This window comes from Coregonus clupeaformis, chromosome 7 (assembly GCF_020615455.1).
Source record: "Coregonus clupeaformis isolate EN_2021a chromosome 7, ASM2061545v1, whole genome shotgun sequence".
In the NCBI taxonomy this organism is placed as follows: Eukaryota; Metazoa; Chordata; class Actinopteri; order Salmoniformes; family Salmonidae; genus Coregonus; species Coregonus clupeaformis.
In genome coordinates, this window is record NC_059198.1 from 21,115,443 (window position 1) to 21,135,049 (window position 19,607).

The window sequence follows — 19,607 nt, forward strand, 5'->3', positions numbered from 1 at the left end:
ACGTAGGCTATGGACCTAATTTCAATCAATATAGCCTACATACTGTATTTTCATAGTCTATGCCAAATCATTTTAATGATAACATATTCACTTAGCATCTCACTTGGTGAAGGCCACATGACTGAAAATGGATTAATGCAACAACCATGTTTCTGTCACTAACAAATACAGTCAAGGGGTGGTAACTCTACATGTCACTCAAAAGGCAAGGCACTCTGGGAAATATGCAAATAAGGCTTTACACTAAGTAAGTAAGTAACTAATTTAACACTGAAAAATGTGGACCCATACAGACACTGTCAGTGTTGATTTAACACTGGGAATTAAATGTGTACTCATTTTGCCATGGGGCAGAGATATTTTTTTCTGCAGTTTTACACATTTTGCCATGGGCTGAAGAGAAATGTTGGCAGTTTTAAAGCTAATTTCCTGCAATTCTACACATTTTGCCAAGACGTATGCCATGTTAATGATATCTGAGGGAGAGTGAAAAATAAAATCATTGGGGGCCCCTAGAGGTCAGTGCCCCTAGGCACATGCCCTGCCTGCCCGGTCAGTATTCAGTCATGGTTACTACAAGTTTAGATAGCTGGCTAGACTATTTTATATATCTAAAAATGGTTAGCTGACATGGCTAATTGAGTGACTGACATAACGGCTGATGCACAACCAAATTTCGAAATAGCACCTTGTGTATTCTACTACTCCAACTGTAAGTTGAGACCCCTACGTAGTAAAAAAAATAAATGCACGAGTTTATTCTGGTAAGCAACTGCTTATGTCGCTTATTCCTGGAGCCGGCCCTGCTGCCCCTGTCCAGAGATCCGGGTTATTGTGGCATCGTCCGTTAGGTTCGTTAGACCTATTGGGCCAGGTATCAGAAAAGTGATATTCCGTCGCAGGGGACTAACCAGGTTGCACTCTATGGTTGAACTCCCTCTTTAGTAGGCTAGTGTGCAGACAGACAGACTGATCATTCCCACACACCACTGTCGATTGTTCTAAAAAACTATATTTGCTGACCATATCATGTAGCATAGATAGTCATAAATGGCAAGGTACAAAAATAGCCTACTTTTGCTTTACTGAAACTCAGTTGACGTGTATAGGCCAACGTTTGACTTATGACATAATTTTACATTATGTTGTAAGTGGGGCACATTTCATATTTCAATTGAAGATGGCTCTCTCTCTTATTAGGTGTGTGGATGAAGGAACTACCACCATAATGCTGAAAACAGCTGATAAAGAGACAAACATGAGTAGGTTAACTAATAGCCATTTGGTTCCTGTTTGAATTTTTAACTTGGAATGGAATGAAAATGAGAGAAAGGTGTAGAATTAACACGCATGTATAGCATGCTGTAAGAAATGCATCAACCTAGCTATAGGTAGAGTAGGCTATGGTTACTCCCCCAAAAAAGGCTGTGACCACTGTGCCTTATCAATCGCTCTCGACTTTGTAGAGGTCACATGACCATAAACATACAAAAAAGCCTGCAGCAATGTCATTCTTCAGAGGAAATTGGGGGAGAAGGTAAATTCTATTATGTGTTCTCCCAAATAATCTGAGGTTATTCTTTATTGTTAAACCATATATTTTAAGTACATGCCATCATCATGACAATGTCAGGAGCCTTCCTGATTCCCATCTCTTAGAACTCTTTTAAAAAAGGGTTCCAAAAGGGTTCTTCGGCTGTCCCCATAGTAGAACCCTTTTTGGTTCAAAGTAGAACCCTTTTTGGTTCCAGGTAGAACCATTTTGGGTTCCATGTAGAACCCTCTGTGGAAAGGGTTTTACATTGGAACCAAAAGGGTTCTACCTGGAACCAAAAAGGGTTCTTCAAAGTGTTTTCCTATAGAGACAGCCGAATAACCCTTTTAGGTTCTAGATAGCACCTTTTTTTCTAAGAGTGTACATATCTGAAACGTGATTTGTTAAGATACTGTAAGGTAAAGGATTGATTGATTGCTGTGATGACTGTGTCAATTCAATTGTATTGTTATTTTGGTTTGTGAAGATCAGTCTTTTTCACCTGAAGACCCCTGGGTTTGACTTGTCTGACCCAAGTATGGCCATTATGGACTCTGGCTATAATTGCTTCCATGATGAGCACTTGAAGTGGTTCTTTCACCAGCCAGAGAGGAAGAGGAAGCTGGTGAAGAGGAAGCTGGGGAAGAAAGGCCTCGTCACAAAGGACAAGAAAGTATGACAAACCTCCTGTGCCCATGTTACTCATAATCCACAATCATCCTTCTCAAAAATGTATTTTAATCCTTCTCCATTTTAGGTACTGTGTACGCGGAAAGAGTGCATTGTCTACAGCCGCTACATAAAATCAGTACTACTGCTCTGGGAAAAAGAGCACCATACACAACAGGTTAGTGTTTTACTTTCAAAACCCACTTATTTTAGACCTTTATACTTTCTGAAACACATCCAGTCCTTTCATATGGGCTCACTTGGTGTACATTGTGTATGGAGCAAAGTAATGATCCCTTTTTCTGTCTCACAGAGGACACTTGAGGCAGTTTTTAATCCTGCAGGAGTTGGGAAGAGTTCCACCCAACACCTGTGTAGGAGACATGCAAGAGTGGTTCATAGCCAAGGGCTGGAAATCATTCAAAAGGATGTATGTTTTTACAAGCATATTTCCATTTTCTTCAAAACTGTTCCAAATATGTTGAACCTCATCGAGTTACATTTCAGAGATAGATGTACAGTATTACCTATATTCAGTTGTGCAGAAAAAGGGCGGGATGAGGCTGTATAGATTACAATAATTGGTGAAAGTAATTACAGCTATTACACATACTGACAGTTCACTGAGAGTTACTTTAATCCCCTTTACCTGAACGCCTCCTGTTGTCAACACATTTTTGTTCCTCTCACTTAAACGACTTGGGAGAGGAATTGGCGCATCAAGCTAAAGCAGCTGCAGAAGGAGGTGTGCTGGGAACTGCGGTTGGACCAGCACCTCCCCTGTTTTCTGATGGGAAATATATGGAAACAACTCTTTAAAGCGTCAGCTCAAAAGCCTTCATAGAAGTAAGACCTGAGTGTTGCTGTTGGTGTCCTTATTTATTTTTTCTCTCCTAACTCTTTCTCTCACACAGCGACCTAGGTGCCTGGACTTGCATGTTTCCAGTCAACCCCCTAATCCACCCCCCAGGTAGCCAGACCTTTAATTGCTACTGTGCTGTTTACTGCTACTGAACTTTCAACTGGTACTGAACTCCCTGGCACCTCATCAACAAGCCATTGGGCACAGCTATGGACTCACATCCGCCCAACTTGTCTGTGGTAAGTGGCTTAGTCATGTACATGACCCCAGATTTTGCCCCCTCTTGTATGGTGCATTTGTATTATAATGAAAGAAAGATACCAGCACATTGTTGAATGCTCCCAAAGGTTTAGACGGTCTTTGTCAATCTTAACCCATGTGAAAAAGGTAGGAGCATTTATAGACGTGTACACTACTATTTTGTATATTCAGTTAACCATTAGGGATCTGCTGCATATGGTGAGAAGCATAAAGTACTCGGTGGTAGAGGAGGTACAGTTGAAGTCGGACGTTTATATACACTTAGGTTGGAGTCATTAAAACTCGATTTTCAACCACTCCCCACATTTCTTGTCAACAAACTATAGTTTTGGCAAGTCGGTTAGGACATCTACTTTGTGCATGACACAAGTAATTTTTCCAACAATTGTTTACAGAAGGATTTTTTCACTTATAATTCACTGTATCAAAATTCCAGTGGGTCAGAAGTTTACATACACTAAGTTGACTGTGCCTTTAAACAGCTTGGAAAATTCCAGAAAATGATGTCATGGCTTTAGAAGCTTCTGATAGGCTAATTGACATCATTTGAGTCAATTGGAGGTGTACCTGTGGATGTATTTCATGGCCTACCTTCAAACTCAGTGCCTCTTTGCTTGACATCATGGGAAAATCAAAAGAAATCAGCCAAGACCTCAGGGGGAAAAAATGGTAGACCTCCACAAGTCTGGTTCATCCTTGGGAGCAATTTCCAAATGCCTGAAGGTACCACGTTCATCTGTACAAACAATAGTACGCAAGTATAAACACCATGGGACCACGCAGCCGTCATACTGCTCAGGAAGGAGACACATTCTGTCTCCTAGAGATGAACGTACTTTGGTGCGAAAAGTGCAAATCAATCCCAGAACAACAGCAAAGGACCTTGTGAAGATGCTGGATGAAACAGGTACAAAAGTATCTATATCCACAGTAAAACGAGTCCTATATCCACATAACCTGAAAGTCCGCTCAGCAAGGAAGAAGCGACTGCTCCAAAACCACAATAAAATAGCCAGACTACGGTTTGCAACAGCACATGGGGACAAAGATCATACTTTCTGGAGAAATTTCCTCTGGTCTGATGAAACAAAAATAGAACTGTTTGGCCATAATGACCAAACAGTTGCAAGCCGAAGAACACCATCCCAACCGTGAAGCACGGGGGTGGCAGCATCATGCTGTGGGGGTGCTTTGCTGCAGGAGGGACTGGTGCACTTCACAAAATAGATGGCATCATGAGGAAGGAAAATTATGTGGATATATTGAAGCAACATCTCAAGACATCAGTCAGGAAGTTAAAGCTTGGTCGCAAATGGGTCTTCCAAATGGACAATGACATCAAGCATACTTCCAAAGTTGTGGCAAAATGGCTTAAGGACAACAACGTCAAGGTATTGGAGTGGCCATCACAAAGCCCTGACCTCAATCCTATAGAAAATGTGTGGGCAGAACTGAAAATGTGTGTGCGAGCAAGGGGGCCTACAAACCTGACTCAGTTACACCAGCTCTGTCAGGAGGAATGGGCCAAAATTCACCCAACTTATTGTGGGAAGCTTGTGGAAGGCTACCCTAAACGTTTGACCCAAGTTAAACAATTTAAAGGCAATGCTACCAAATACTAATCGAGTGTATGTAAACTTCTGACCCACTGGGAATTTGATGAAAGAAATAAAAGCTGAAAGAAATAATTCTCTCTACTATTATTCTGACATTTCACATTCTTAAAATAAAGTGGTGATCCTAACTGACCTAAGACAGGGAATTTTTACTAGGATTAAATGTCAGGAATTCAGAAGAACTGAGTTTAAATGTATTTGGCTAAGGTGTATGTAAACTTCCGACTTCAACTGTAAGTGTCAATGTCATCCCTGCCATGGATGACTCGGAGGAGCTGAAGGAGACCATATCATCAGAGAGTGAGGACCTAGTCACTGCCATTGCGAACTGAGCACCACCTTCCCCTCTAACAGGAGCCCTGTCAGCAGAACCTCTCTGGTCTTCATTAAACAGAACTCAAGCTGTTCAAACAGCCGAACCTCTCTCATCTCCTGTAAAAGTCCTCCCGCCAGGGGTTGAACACAGAGCATCCCTGATTTCCAGTGAGGAACTAGCAAAGGTCACACCTCTTAGCCAGGTCTCAATCAGCAGAACCTCCCTGGTGTCTTGTGAGGAACAAGCCGTGGCCATCACTGTCAGTAAGGGTTCTAGTGGCATTTCCCTGGTCTCTGGCAAGCTTTCAGACAGCAGGAATGAGACTGACATTTCCTGTTCCCATAGTGTAGGCTCCAGTAGCAGCCACATGTAGGAGCTTCAAACCACTTTAGGGGGGGTTTCATTCCACCTCAGTCCATCTGAAAACAGCCAGAAATGGGAACATTTTAGCAGAGTCACCAGATGTACAGTGGCTTGCGAAAGTATTCACCCCCCTTGGCATTGTTCCTATTTTGTTGCCTTACAACCTGGAATTAAAATTTATTTTTGGGGGGTTTGTATCATTTGATTTACACAATATGCCTACAACTTTGAAGATGCAAAATATGTTTTATTGTCAATACTTTGTAGAGCCACCTTTTGCAGCAATTACAGCTGCAAGTCTCTTGGGGTATGTCTCTATAAGCTTGGCACATCTAGCCACTGGGATCTTTTCCCATTCTTCAAGGCAAAACTGCTCCAGCTCCTTCAAGTTGGATGGGTTCCGCTGGTGTACAGCAATCTTTAAGTCATACCACAGATTCTCAATTGGATTTAGGTCTGGGCTTTGACAAGGCCATTCCAAGACATTTAAATGTTTCCCCTTAAACCACTCGAGTGCTGCTTTAGTAGTATACTTAGGGTCATTGTCCTGCTGGAAGGTGAACCTCCGTCCCAGTCTCAAATCTCTGGAAGACTGAAACAGGTTTCCCTCAAGAATTTCCCTGTATTTAGCGCCATCCATCATTCCTTCAATTCTGACCAGTTTCCCAGTCCCTGCTGATGAAAAACATCCCCACAGCACGATGCTGCCACCACCATGCTTCACTGTGGAGATGGTGTTCTCGGTGTGTTGAGAGGTGTTGGGTTTGCGCCAGACATAGCGTTTTCCTTGATGGCCAAAAAGCTCAATTTTAGTCTCATCTGACCAGAGTACCTTTTGGCAAACACCAAATGTGTTTGCGTATTTTTTTCTTTAAGCAATGGCTATTTTCTGGCCACTCTTGCGTAAAGCCCAGCTCTGTGGAGTGTACGGCTTAAAGTGGTCCTATGGACAGATACTCCAATCTCCGCTGTGGAGCTTTGCAGCTCCTTCAGGGTTATCTTTGGTCTTATTGTTGACTCTGATTAATGTCCTCTTTGCCTGGTCCGTGAGTTTTGGTGGGCGGACCTCTCTTGGCAGGTTTGTTGTGGTGCAATATTCTTTAAATTTTTTAATAATGGATTTAATGGTGCTCCGTGGGATGTTCAAAGTTTCGGATATTTTTTTATAACCCAACCCTGATCTGTACTTCTCCACAACTTTGTCCCTGACCTGTTTGGAGAGCTCTTTGATCTTCATGGTGCCGCTTGCTTGGTGGTGCCCCTTGCTTAGTAGTGTTGCAGACTCTGGGTGTCACGATCGTCTAAAACAGGAGACCAAGGTGCAGCGTTGCGAGTGAACATGATGACTTTAATAGACAAGCACGTCAATACAAAACAAAAGACGAAAGTGAAGTCCAACAGTGACAAAATACTGAACCTGGAACAAAAACCCACAAAACCAAAGAGAAACCACACAGTTTAAATATGGCTCCCAATCAGAGATAACGAGCCGACAGCTGACACTCGTTACCTCCGATTGGGAGTCATATGACTAATCACCAAACATAGAAATGAACAACTAGAATACCCAACATAGAAATACACCCAAACAATGAAAATGAACAACCCTGGCTCAATAATATCAAAGTCCATGGAGCCAGAGTGTCACAGTACCCCCCCCTAAAGGTGCGAACTCCGGGCGCACCAGCATACAGTCTAGGGGAGGGTCTGGGTGGGCGTCTGTCCATGGTGGCGGCTCTGGCCCAGGTCGTGGTCCCCACCCCACCTTAGTCACTATCCGCTTCCGTAGCCCCCTCCACATGACCACCCCCCAACTAAACCCCACTGGATTAAGGGGCGGCACCGGACTAAGGGGCAGCACCGGACTAAGGGACAGTACCTGACTAGCTGGCTCTGGCGGATCCTGGCTGGACGGCTCTGGCGGATCCTGGCTGGACGGCTCTGGCGGATCCTGGCTGGCGGAAGGCTCTGGCTGATCCTGTCTGGCGGAAGGCTCTGGCTGATCCTGTCTGGCGGAAGGCTCTGGCTGATCCTGTCTGGCGGAAGGCTCTGGCTGATCCTGTCTGGCGGAAGGCTCTGGCTGATCCTGTCTGGCGGAAGGCTCTGGCTGATCCTGTCTGGCGGAAGGCTCTGGCTGATCCTGTCTGGCGGAAGGCTCTGGCTGATCCTGTCTGGCGGAAGGCTCTGGCTGATCCTGTCTGGCGGAAGGCTCTGGCTGCTCCTGTCTGGCGGAGAGCTCTAGCGGCTCCGGTCTGGCGGACGGCTCTGAAGGCTCATGGCAGACGGGCGGCTTTGCAGGCTCAGTACAGACGGGCAGTTCCTGCGGCGCTTGGCAGACGGACAGTTCAGACGGCGTTGGGCAGACGGGCAGTTCAGACGGCGTTGGGCAGACGGACAGTTCAGGCCCCGTTGGGCAGACGGCAGACTCTGGCCGTCTGAGGCGCATCGTAGGCCTGGTGCGTGGTGCCGGAACAGGAGGTACCGGGCTGAGGACACGCATCTCAGGGCTAGTGCGGGGAGAAGCAACAGGGCATGCTGAACCCTGGGAACGCACATAACGCCTAGTGCGGAGAGCCGGAACAGGGCATGCTGGACCCTGGGGACTCACATAACGCCTAGTGCGGAGAGCCGGAACAGGGCATGCTGGACCCTGGGGACTCACATAACGCCTAGTGCGGAGAGCCGGAACAGGGCATGCTGGACCCTGGGGACTCACATAACGCCTAGTGCGGGGAGAAGGAACAGGGCATGCTGGACCCTGGGGACGCACATAAGGCCTAGTGCGGAGAGCCGGAACAGGGCATGCTGGACCCTGGGGACTCACATAACGCCTAGTGCGGAGAGCCGGAACAGGGCATGCTGGACCCTGGGGACTCACATAACGCCTAGTGCGGAGAGCAGCAACAGGACGCACAGGACTCGGGGAACACACAGGAGGCTTGGTGCGTGGTGTAGGCACTGGTGGTACTGGGCTGGAGCGAGGAGGTGGTACCGGAAATACCGGACCGTGCAGGCGTACTGGCTCCCTTGAGCACTGAGCCTGCCCAACCTTCCCTGGGCTGATGCTCCCGTCGCCCGACCAGTACGGGGAGGTGTAATAACCCGCACCCGGCCTATGTGGGCGAACCGGGAACACCATGCGCAAGGCTGGTGCCATGTACGCCCGGCCCGAGGAGACGCACTGGTGACCAGCTGCGTGGGACCGGCTTCATGACATCCGGCTCAACACTCAATCTAGCCCGGCCGATACGTGGAGCTGGACTGTACCGAACCGGGCTATGCCTGCGTACAGGAGACACCATGCGCTCAACTGCGTAACACGGTGTCTGCCCGTACTCTCGCTCTCCACGGTCAGTCCAGGGAGTAGGCGCGGGTCTCCTACCTGACTTCGCCACACTCCCTCTTAGCCCCCCCCCAAGAAATTCTTGGGTAGTACCCACAGGCTTCCAGTCTTGCCTCCGTGCTGCCTCCTCATATCGCCGCCTCTCGGCTTTAGCTGCCTCCAGCTCTTCACGAGGACGGCGATATTCTCCCGGTTGTGCCCAAGGCCCCTTACCATCCAGAATCTCCTCCCATGTCCATGAATCCTTTATGGGTGGATATAAATCCTGTGTAGGTGGATCCTGTTGCCGCTTGACACGCCGCTTGGTCCTTTTATGGTGGGTTTTTCTGTCACGATCGTCTAAAACAGGAGACCAAGACGCAGCGTTGCGAGTGAACATGATGACTTTAATAGACAAGCACGTCAATACAAAACAAAAGACGAAAGTGAAGTCCAACAGTGACAAAATACTGAACCTGGAACAAAAACCCACAAAACCAAAGAGAAACCACACAGTTTAAATATGGCTCCCAATCAGAGATAACGAGCCGACAGCTGACACTCGTTACCTCCGATTGGGAGTCATATGACTAATCACCAAACATAGAAATGAACAACTAGAATACCCAACATAGAAATACACCCAAACAATGAAAATGAACAACCCTGGCTCAATAATATCAAAGTCCATGGAGCCAGAGTGTCACACTGGGGCCTTTCAGAACAGGTGTGTATACAGTGGGGAAAAAAAGTATTTAGTCAGCCACCAATTGTGCAAGTTCTCCCACTTAAAAAGATGAGAGAGGCCTGTAATTTTCATCATAGGTACACTTCAACTATGACAGACAAATTGAGAAAAGAAAATCCAGAAAATCACATTGTAGGATTTTTAATGAATTTATTTGTAAATTATGGTGGAAAATAAGTATTTGGTCACCTACAAACAAGCAAGATTTCTGGCTCTCACAGACCTGTAACTTCTTCTTTAAGAGGCTCCTCTGTCCTCCACTCGTTACCTGTATTAATGGCACCTGTTTGAACTTGTTATCAGTATAAAAGACACCTGTCCACAACCTCAAACAGTCACACTCCAAACTCCACTATGGCCAAGACCAAAGAGCTGTCAAAGGACACCAGAAACAAAAGTGTAGACCTGCACCAGGCTGGGAAGACTGAATCTGCAATAGGTAAGCAGCTTGGTTTGAAGAAATCAACTGTGGGAGCAATTATTAGGAAATGGAAGACATACAAGACCACTGATAATCTCCCTCGATCTGGGGCTCCACGCAAGATCTCACCCCGTGGGGTCAAAATGATCACAAGAACGGTGAGCAAAAATCCCAGAACCACACGGGGGGACCTAGTGAATGACCTGCAGAGAGCTGGGACCAAAGTAACAAAGCCTACCATCAGTAACACACTACGCCGCCAGGGACTCAAATCCTGCAGTGCTAGACGTGTCCCCCTGCTTAAGCCAGTACATGTCCAGGCCCGTCTGAAGTTTGCTAGAGTGCATCCAGAAGAGGATTGGGAGAATGTCATATGGTCAGATGAAACCAAAATATAAATTTTTGGTAAAAACTCAACTCGTCGTGTTTGGAGGACAAAGAATGCTGAGTTGCATCCAAAGAACACCATACCTACTGTGAAGCATGGGAGTGAAAACATCATACTTTGGGGCTGTTTTTCTGCAAAGGGACCAGGACGACTGATCCGTGTAAAGGAAAGAATGAATGGGGCCATGTATCGTGAGATTTTGAGTGAAAACCTCCTTCCATCAGCAAGGGCATTGAAGATGAAACGTGGCTGGGTCTTTCAGCATGACAATGATCCCAAACACACCGCCCGGGCAACGAAGGAGTGGCTTCGTAAGAAGCATTTCAAGGTCCTGGAGTCTCCAGATCTCAACCCCATAGAAAATCTTTGGAGGGAGTTGAAAGTCCGTGTTGCCCAGCGACAGCCCCAAAACATCAAAACATCAGAGGAGATCTGCATGGAGGAATGGGCCAAAATACCAGCAACAGTGTGTGAAAACCTTGTGAAGACTTACAGAAAACGTTTGACCTGTGTCATTGCCAACAAAGGGTATATAACAAAGTATTGAGAAACTTTTGTTATTGACCAAATACTTATTTTCCACCATAATTTGCAAATAAATTCATTAAAAATCCTACAATGTGATTTTCTGGATTTTTTTTCCTCATTTTGTCTGTCATAGTTGACGTGTACCTATGATGAAAATTACAGGCCTCTCTCATCTTTTTAAGTGGGAGAACTTGCACAATTGGTGGCTGACTAAATACTTTTTTTCCCCACTGTATATACTGAGATCATGTGACAGATCACGTGACACTTAGATTGCACACAGGTGGACTTTATTTAACTAATTATGTGACTTTTGAAGGTAATTGGTTGCATCAGATCTTATTTAGGGGCTTCATAGCAAAGGGGGTGAATACATATGCACACACCACTTTTCCGTTATTTATTTTTTTGAATTATTTGAAACAAGTTATTTTTTTTCATTTCACTTCACCAATTTGGACTATTTTGTGTATGTCCATTACATGAAATCCAAATAAAAATCCATTTCAATTACAGGTTGTAATGCAAGAAAATAGGAAAAACGTCAAGGGGGATGAATACTTTTGCAAGGCACTGTAACTCTCCCTTCGCTCAAGAACCCTGACAGTAATTTTAACGAGGAACTAGCCACGGCCATCCCTCTCAGTAAGGGCTCTAGTCACATCTCCCTGCACTCCAGCAAGCTTTTAGACATCAGGAATGAGACTGATATGACATTTTCCCAGCCCTCCAGCCACGGTTCAACCAGCAGAACCTCCATGGTCTCTGTAAAATAGCCTTCCAGCCATGGCTCTACCAGCAGAACCTCTCTGGTCTCCCTTAAACAGATCTCTAGCCATTCAAACAGCCACACCTTTCTAGTCTCTGTGAAATAGCCCTCTAGCCGTGGTTAAACCAGCAGAACCTCCCTGGTCTGTAAAAGAGCCCTCCAGCCAAGGCACAACCAGCAGAACCTCTCTGGTCTCTGTAAAAGAGCCCTCCAGCCAAGGCACAACCAACAGAACCTCTCTGGTCTCCCTTAAACAGAACTCCAGCCATTCAAACAGCCGAACAGCACTCGTCTCCTGTATAAAAAAAAAAGTCATCCCACCTAGGGCTTAAGCAGCAGAGCCTCCCTGATTTCCAGTGAGGATCTAGAAATGGCAATACCTCTTAGCCATGGTTCAACCAGCAGAACCTCCCTGGTCTCCGGCAAACTTTCAGACTAAAATTCCTTGTTCCCGTATCGGTGGCTCCATTGCAGCTGCATGTTCAGAGCATAGCAGCCCTGTGCAGGAGCTTCAGACAGCTGTGGAGATGGCGTCATTGTGCTTCAGTCAAGCAGAATCACTGGATGTATCTCCCCCTTAGATCATTGAGAGCGTTGAGGCTCCCCTACTCCCTCTAAAGACTAATCTTCCACCAATCATTTTGCCTGCCACTCCAGGAGCAGCCCTCTTGGAGAAGATATGGTGGATTCAACATTTGAAATTGTCATCTCTTTGTTGAGATTTCAGGGGATTTTATCCTCAACCCGTTGGTTGAGGAACAGGATGACCATTCTTCTAATGAGTCCACCTCTTTCAGTCAGACCCCACCACGCTGTGGGTCAGTTGGGCCGGTTGGCAGCGACTCTGAAACTCTCTGAAAACTCCTTGGAGGTCAACCTCTGTTTACCACAACAGGCTTTGGGAAGCTACTCTGATGAAATACTAGATATGATCATGGTAAACATAGTCATTTGAAATGACGATGACAGTGCCAGTAACTCATCTAATGCTGCATCACCACGCATGTCCTCCTCTGACCCAAAAACACCCGACAGCCGTCCCTCTTCTGCTCTCAGCAGAGTGTCTGCCCAGGACAGGAGAGTCCTAAGTGCAACACTGTAGATGATCCAAACTAGGCTCAGCAGTGAGGATATCCTCTCAGGTGAGAGAGTAGTCTCCCAGCAGGACAACACCAGTGTCCTGGAGGTGGTGGAGAAGATGCAGAGGCGCCTTAAGGACACTGCATCAGAGCCCACTATTAACATAACATCATCTCAGGACTCACGTCTACCAGCTGCCATCTGTACAGTCTAGTCATGTATAGAGGTAAGTCAGAAGGACCTGAAGGCAGAGCAAGTGAAGGGAGTCTATGAATGCCTTACCTCTAAAGCCTGAGCTCCTCAATTGACCAGCCCATTCTGAGACAGTAAAGAATTAATAGTGAACTCGTCTGCTGCGGCTCAGAACATAATCAGTTCTGTTTACCTGAACTTTGCTGAGATATCCTGCACTGGTGAGGTAAAAGGACTGGATAACCTGTTAAGGCGCAGCTTATCATTGGCCAAGGCTCTGACACTGTCAACCTGTGAGGCAACAGCATTGACACCACTTGTGCTGAATGTCAAATAGGAGGTGGCTACAGCTGTAGTTAGTCAACTAAAACGTTTATTGAGTCAGGGAGCTATTTCTGTTTCCCGGGACACCATCCACTGGACATGTTGCCACTTCAGTTCCAGACCTGAGGCAAGCCTTGAGAGCGATCCTGAAAAAGACAAAGGAGGATTCTGCTCTTAAAGGCCGTGATAGGGGTCTCCCTGATGACACCAATGACCCGTTGATTGTCTCTATTGTGGGCGTCATCTATCCTGAGCTGTGTCACAAAATCAGCCACTGCCTCAGCCCATGTGAGGTTGAGCTTGACGTGGTTCTCCAGGAGTTCCAAGATCCACTCTCAAAGTCTGTATTGTGTGTGCTGGAGTCCAAACAAGAGCCACATAACCAGAGGAAGTCCACTCCTGAACCAGGAAAGCTGGAACAGAGGATAATATAAAGGAGATGATGTCACACAGGGCTCCAAAGCTGTGCAAGGATGTTGTCTGCTACATTGCAAAAGGCATAATTGAGTCAGCACCCACACAGTCTCTCAAAAAACCAGAGGGACAGGTGTCCAATGTCGACTTGCACTGTACCACCAGGACTGGCTTTGACATTGGTCTATTGGATTAACTTGTACCCATCCTCCTCAAAAAGATCCATCCAGGTGATTGTAATGCTGACACTCATGTGAAAGAGCTGAGGTTGCCCACAAGAACAGAGCTCAACCTCATCACTATGGATGTGATTGATAAGACTAAACGACCTGCTCACCAGAGATCCCGATGTTGTCATGGTGGAAAATGATGACATTATCCTGGAATCCTCCCTTGACAAAATGGCTTGCAATATCCAAAGCACTTTGCTCAAGAGGGCAGGTTCTCAGGAGGATATCCAACAAGCACTAGCAGAGAGAAGACTGGCTGTTTGAGGCCATCCCTGAGGTGTTAATAAAATAAGTCCAAAGTCATGATTTATCTGTGTCCCAGAGTACACTGCCATGTGATAATGTTGCCACAATCATCATGGACAACACTGAGGTGCTAGCTGTCCTTGCACCCTCAGAAGATGTCTCAAATGATAGCAAGGCCATGATCATCAACGAAGTGGAGCAGGGAAAACCACATGAGTTGCTCCGTGCAAAGGAAAGACATGTACACAATTTAATATTCAACTCCTTTTACAATTCAATCAGACTTTTATATACAGTATATTTTTATAAAGATAATTTCAAGGCAAGTTTAATTTAAGGTGTTTTTTTGTATTATTTTCACAGTCTAAAGTGAGCTTAGCCCTTTCTGACCAACCAGAGGTGGACATGATGACCGTGGATCCCGTCCCTATCAATGAGTATTCCAGGAGAAATATGTGCCCAGGGGGAATCAGTTAGAATCAGACGTTTCAGTTAGACAGTATAGTGAAGATGGATCTCAGTGCTATGTACTCACACTCCACATGTTGTTTGAATTGTGACACTTTCTTCCACTTCTTCTCAGGCAAAGAAAATAAGTCCCATAAAAACAACCCCAAAAGACTAATTAATACACTTGAATATTCATGTCAGTAAAAGTAATATATGTGTTCTCACACTTTCTGTTTTTCCTTTTCATTTCCCGTCTCATAACCGGGGGTGGGAGGGTAGGAGAGTAACGGAAGATTACATTTGAGTATGACTCGGTAACGGCATGACTCATTTATGACTCACCGCTCGTTGCTTTGTTTACAAATTTAGCAGCCCATGGTCCATTCACAGTTTCACACACAGGGAATAAACCAAACCTCTCCTCATATCAGCTCCTCTGACAGCTCCTCTGACCCTGAGGCCAAAGGCAGGGCAGAGAGGGATGCAACAAACCTGCACGCACACCCTGGGGACCCTACCATGCGTCTCTTATTGCAGAGAATGACATCTAGACTAAGAATGAGCCCTGCAAGCTCAATACATTGTGTGTGTATATGTGTTAGAGAGCAAGAAAAAGACAATGGTGGTTGATATACATGTTTGGTCAAGGCAAGAAGCCCTTCTCATTGGTGAAAATTGTGCCACGGTTACCAAAATTCCCCTGGAAAGTCTATGAAAATGTTAATGAAAACAAAAAGTCTGCAGTGAATGCTGCCTATGAGTAAGCCTACTCGGCATTTGCGGGTGACGTGACAGCTCTATCTGTTTCCAGTGCACGCCGACGCTAACCCGTGGCATAGCAAGTGCGGTATCACCATGGTAACAGGCTCTTCATCGCTGTGAAGGACTGGGGTAAGTGGTGACTGGCTAGAGCTTGGGGAGAATGATCACCAGAGAAAGTGTTGAATGGAACCACAGACAAGATATCATAAACATACCCAGTCAAGGGTTAAAGAGAATTTTAGAAATAATGATAATCAATGCATAAAAGTTATTACAGAACCCCCTTTAGATTTCTAAATTAAGAAAATATTTCAATATAGAAGAGTTTATTTCCAAAACGATATATTCACCAAATGTAATGAAAATGAAATACAGAAATATATAATTTACATAAGTATTCACACCCTTGAGTCAATACTTTGTAGAAGCACCTTTGGTGGCGATTACAGCATTGAGTCATCTTGGGTATGTCTGTATCAGCTTTGCACATCTGGATTTGGGGATTTTCTCCCATTCTTCCTTGCAGATTTTCTCCAGCTCTGTTAAGATAGATGGTCTTTCCACAGATTTTCAATGGGATTCAAGTCTGGGCTTTTGACTCAATTACTTTTACCATTCCAGCATTTCTTTGGCTGTATGCTTGGGTCATTGTCCTGTTGGAACGTAAATCTTCTCCCCAGTCTAAGTTCGTTTGCACTCTGAAGCAGGTTCTCATCAAGGATTTGCCTGTATTTGGTCTCCCAGTCTCTGCCATTGAAAAGCTGATATTTTTTTTGTCAACAAGTATTTTTCTCTGCTCATACAGGAATAATAAAGGCCTTGTGCACTCATTTTTTTGGGGAAAACAATTTTCATTTATATTTATATACACTACCAGTCAGAAGTTTGGACACAACTACGCATTCAAGGGTTTTTCTTGATTTGTACTATTTTTTACATTGTAGAATAATAGTGAAGACATCAAAACTATGAAATAACACATATGGAATCATGTAGTAACCAAAAAAGTGTTAAACAAATATATTTTATATTTGAGATTCTTCAAATAGCCACCCTTTGCTTTGATGACAGCTTTGCACACTCTTGGCATTCTTTTAACCAGCTTCATGAAGTAGTCACCTGGAATGCATTTCAATTAACAGGTGTGCCTTCTTAAAAGTTGATTTGTGGAATTTCTTTCCTCCTTAATGCGTTTGAGCCAATCAGTTGTGTTGTGACAAGATAGGGGGGTATACAGAAGATAGCCCTATTTGGTAAAAGACCAAGTCCATATTATGGCAAGAACAGCTCAAATAAGCAAAGAGAAATGACAGTCCATCATTACTTTAAGAACTTTGAAAGTTTCTTCAAGTGCAGTCACAAAAACCATCAAGCGCTATGATGAAACTGGCTCTCATGAGGACCACCACAGGAATGGAAGACCCAGAGTTACCTCTGCTGCAGAGGATAAGTTCATTAGAGTTACCAGCCTCAGAAATTGCAGCCCAAATAAATGCTTCACAGAGTTCAAGTCACAGACACATCTCAACATCAACTGTTCAGAGGGGACTGTGTGAATCAGGCCTTCGTGGTCGAATTGCTGCAAACAAACCACTACTAAAGGAAACACAAGCAATGGACATTAGACCGGTGGAAATCTGTCCTTTGGTCTGATGAGTCCAAATTTGAGATTTTTGGTTCCAATCGCCGTGGCTTTGTGAGACGCGGTGTGGGTGAACGGATGATCTCCGCATGTGTATTTCCCACTGTAAAGCATGGAGGAGGAGGTGTTATGGTGTAGGGGTGCTTTGCTGGTGACACTGTCTGTGATTTATTTAGAATTCAAGGCACACTTAACCAGCATGGCTACCACAGCATTCTGCAACCATCCCATCTGGTTTGGGCTTAGTAGGACTATCATTTGTTTTTCAACAGGACAATGACCCAACACACCTCCAGGCTTTGTAAGGGCTATTTTACCAAGAAGGAGAGTGATGGAGTGCTGCATCAGATGACCTGGCCTTTACAACCACCCGACCTCAACCCAATTGAGATGGTTTGGGATGAGTTGGACCGCAGAGTGAAGGAAAAGCAGCCATCAAGTGCTAAGCATATGTGGGAACTCCTTCAAGACTGTTGGAAAAGCATTCCAGGTGAAGCTGGTTGAGAGAATGCCAAGAGTGTGCAAAGCTGTCATCAAGGCAAAGGGTGGCTATTTGAAGAATCTCAAATATAAAATATATTTTGATTTGTTTAACACTTTTTTGGTTACTACATGATTCCATGTGTGTTATTTCATAGTTTTGATGTCTTCACTATTATTCTACAATGTAGAAAATAGTAAAAATCAAGAAAAACCCTTGAATTAGTAGGTGTGTCCAAACTTTTGACTGGTACTGTATATATTTAAATAAATATTAATAAATGTGGTTTATCAGGTCTCAGCACCCCTACTTCCCTCAACAATATTTCCCAATGATGTAGACCACTATGCGCTTGAAAACTTTCAACACTCTAGAAATTGTTTTATACCCTTCCCCAGATATATGCGTCAATCACAAACCTATCTCGGAGATCTACTGACAGTTCCTTGGACTTCATCGTATAGTTTCTGCTCTGACATGTACTGTCAACTGTGGGACCTTATATAGACAGGTGTGTTTCTTTCTAAATCATGTCCAAACAATTGAATTGGCAACAGGTGGACTCCAGTCAAGTTGTAGCGACATCTCAAGGATGATCAAATGAAATTGAATGCACCTGAGCTGAATTTGGAGTGTCATAGAAAAGGGGTGTGAATACTTATGTAAATGACATATTTCTGTAAAATCAATTCAATCAATTTTGAATTCAGGCTGTAACACAACAAAATGTGGAATAAGTCAAGGGGAATGAATATTGTCTGAAGGCACTGTATGTGGTAAAAAAAACTACTACCATTTAAAGGGGCAGTACACCAACATTTTAAATATACTTAATTTTATTGATAAAAAAATCTTCATCCATTGATCCTGAGAGACAATGACCAAAAATATGGCTTAGTTTTCTTTATTTACTTACCCCACAGCCAGCATTAGCATCGCTGCTTGTGAAAAGCATGCCCAAATCCTCAAAGTAACTTCAAACCAAATGTTATAGGAACACAAATACCATTAAAAGTTGCACATATAGAATATTAAAGGGTATTATAGGAATTCTGGTATTTATATAACATTTTATGTAGAATCATTATTTATTTGGAGAATACACACCAATACTGCACTATGTGTACATTCAGAGGGTATCTGTTTTCTGTTTTACAGTTCTACCAATTAGTCATACCACTGACAGACTTTGACTGCAACTAAGAATATATCTAAGGTAATTTAGATTTTGTACACCGTCATACCTAGTTATAACCAGTTGTAAGCATAGGCGAGTGCATAAGGTGATCTCTGCAGTTGATCTGTCTATCAGGTCAAGATCACTCCAACAGGTTCCCCTCCACCCTCTGAGGATATGTAAAACTTAATAGTATGTCCCCAGAGAAACCTGAATTCAAATAAATACTTTTTTTAGATTTGCCAATATAGCTCTCTGTGTAGATTCAGAGCATATCTGAGTTCTGTATTGCAGTTTTATAAGGTCTTTTTGATTTTGTACACAGTCATATGATACGTGGTATAGAAATGTACAATCTTGGGCGAGTACTTGGGGAGCTATATCTCTCCAAATGATCTGTCTATCTGGTCAAAATCACTGATACAGGTCCCCCTCCACCCTCTGTTGGTATGGATAACTTGTTATTATGTCTCCAGAGAAACCTAGATTTAAATATCTCAATCTATCAAATCAATATAGGCCATGATTAGATGGTGAAAAACACACCAATCTTTTTCACACATTTTTTAAACAACAAAAGCTAATTTACCAACATTTCAGAAAATGGATATATAGCATTTTGGAAATAAACTTTTCATATCAAGAGTCGCTTAACCCTAGTCATGAAGGCCTGAATCTTGACTGAAGCTTGTGCAAACAATCACAACATCCATCTAACCATTTCCTTGCAGCTGTTGTTGTTAGAAATGCAAATGACTTTAAGGCATATATTGCTATGCTTTAGCATTGTCTCATTCTCTTCATTCTTTAGG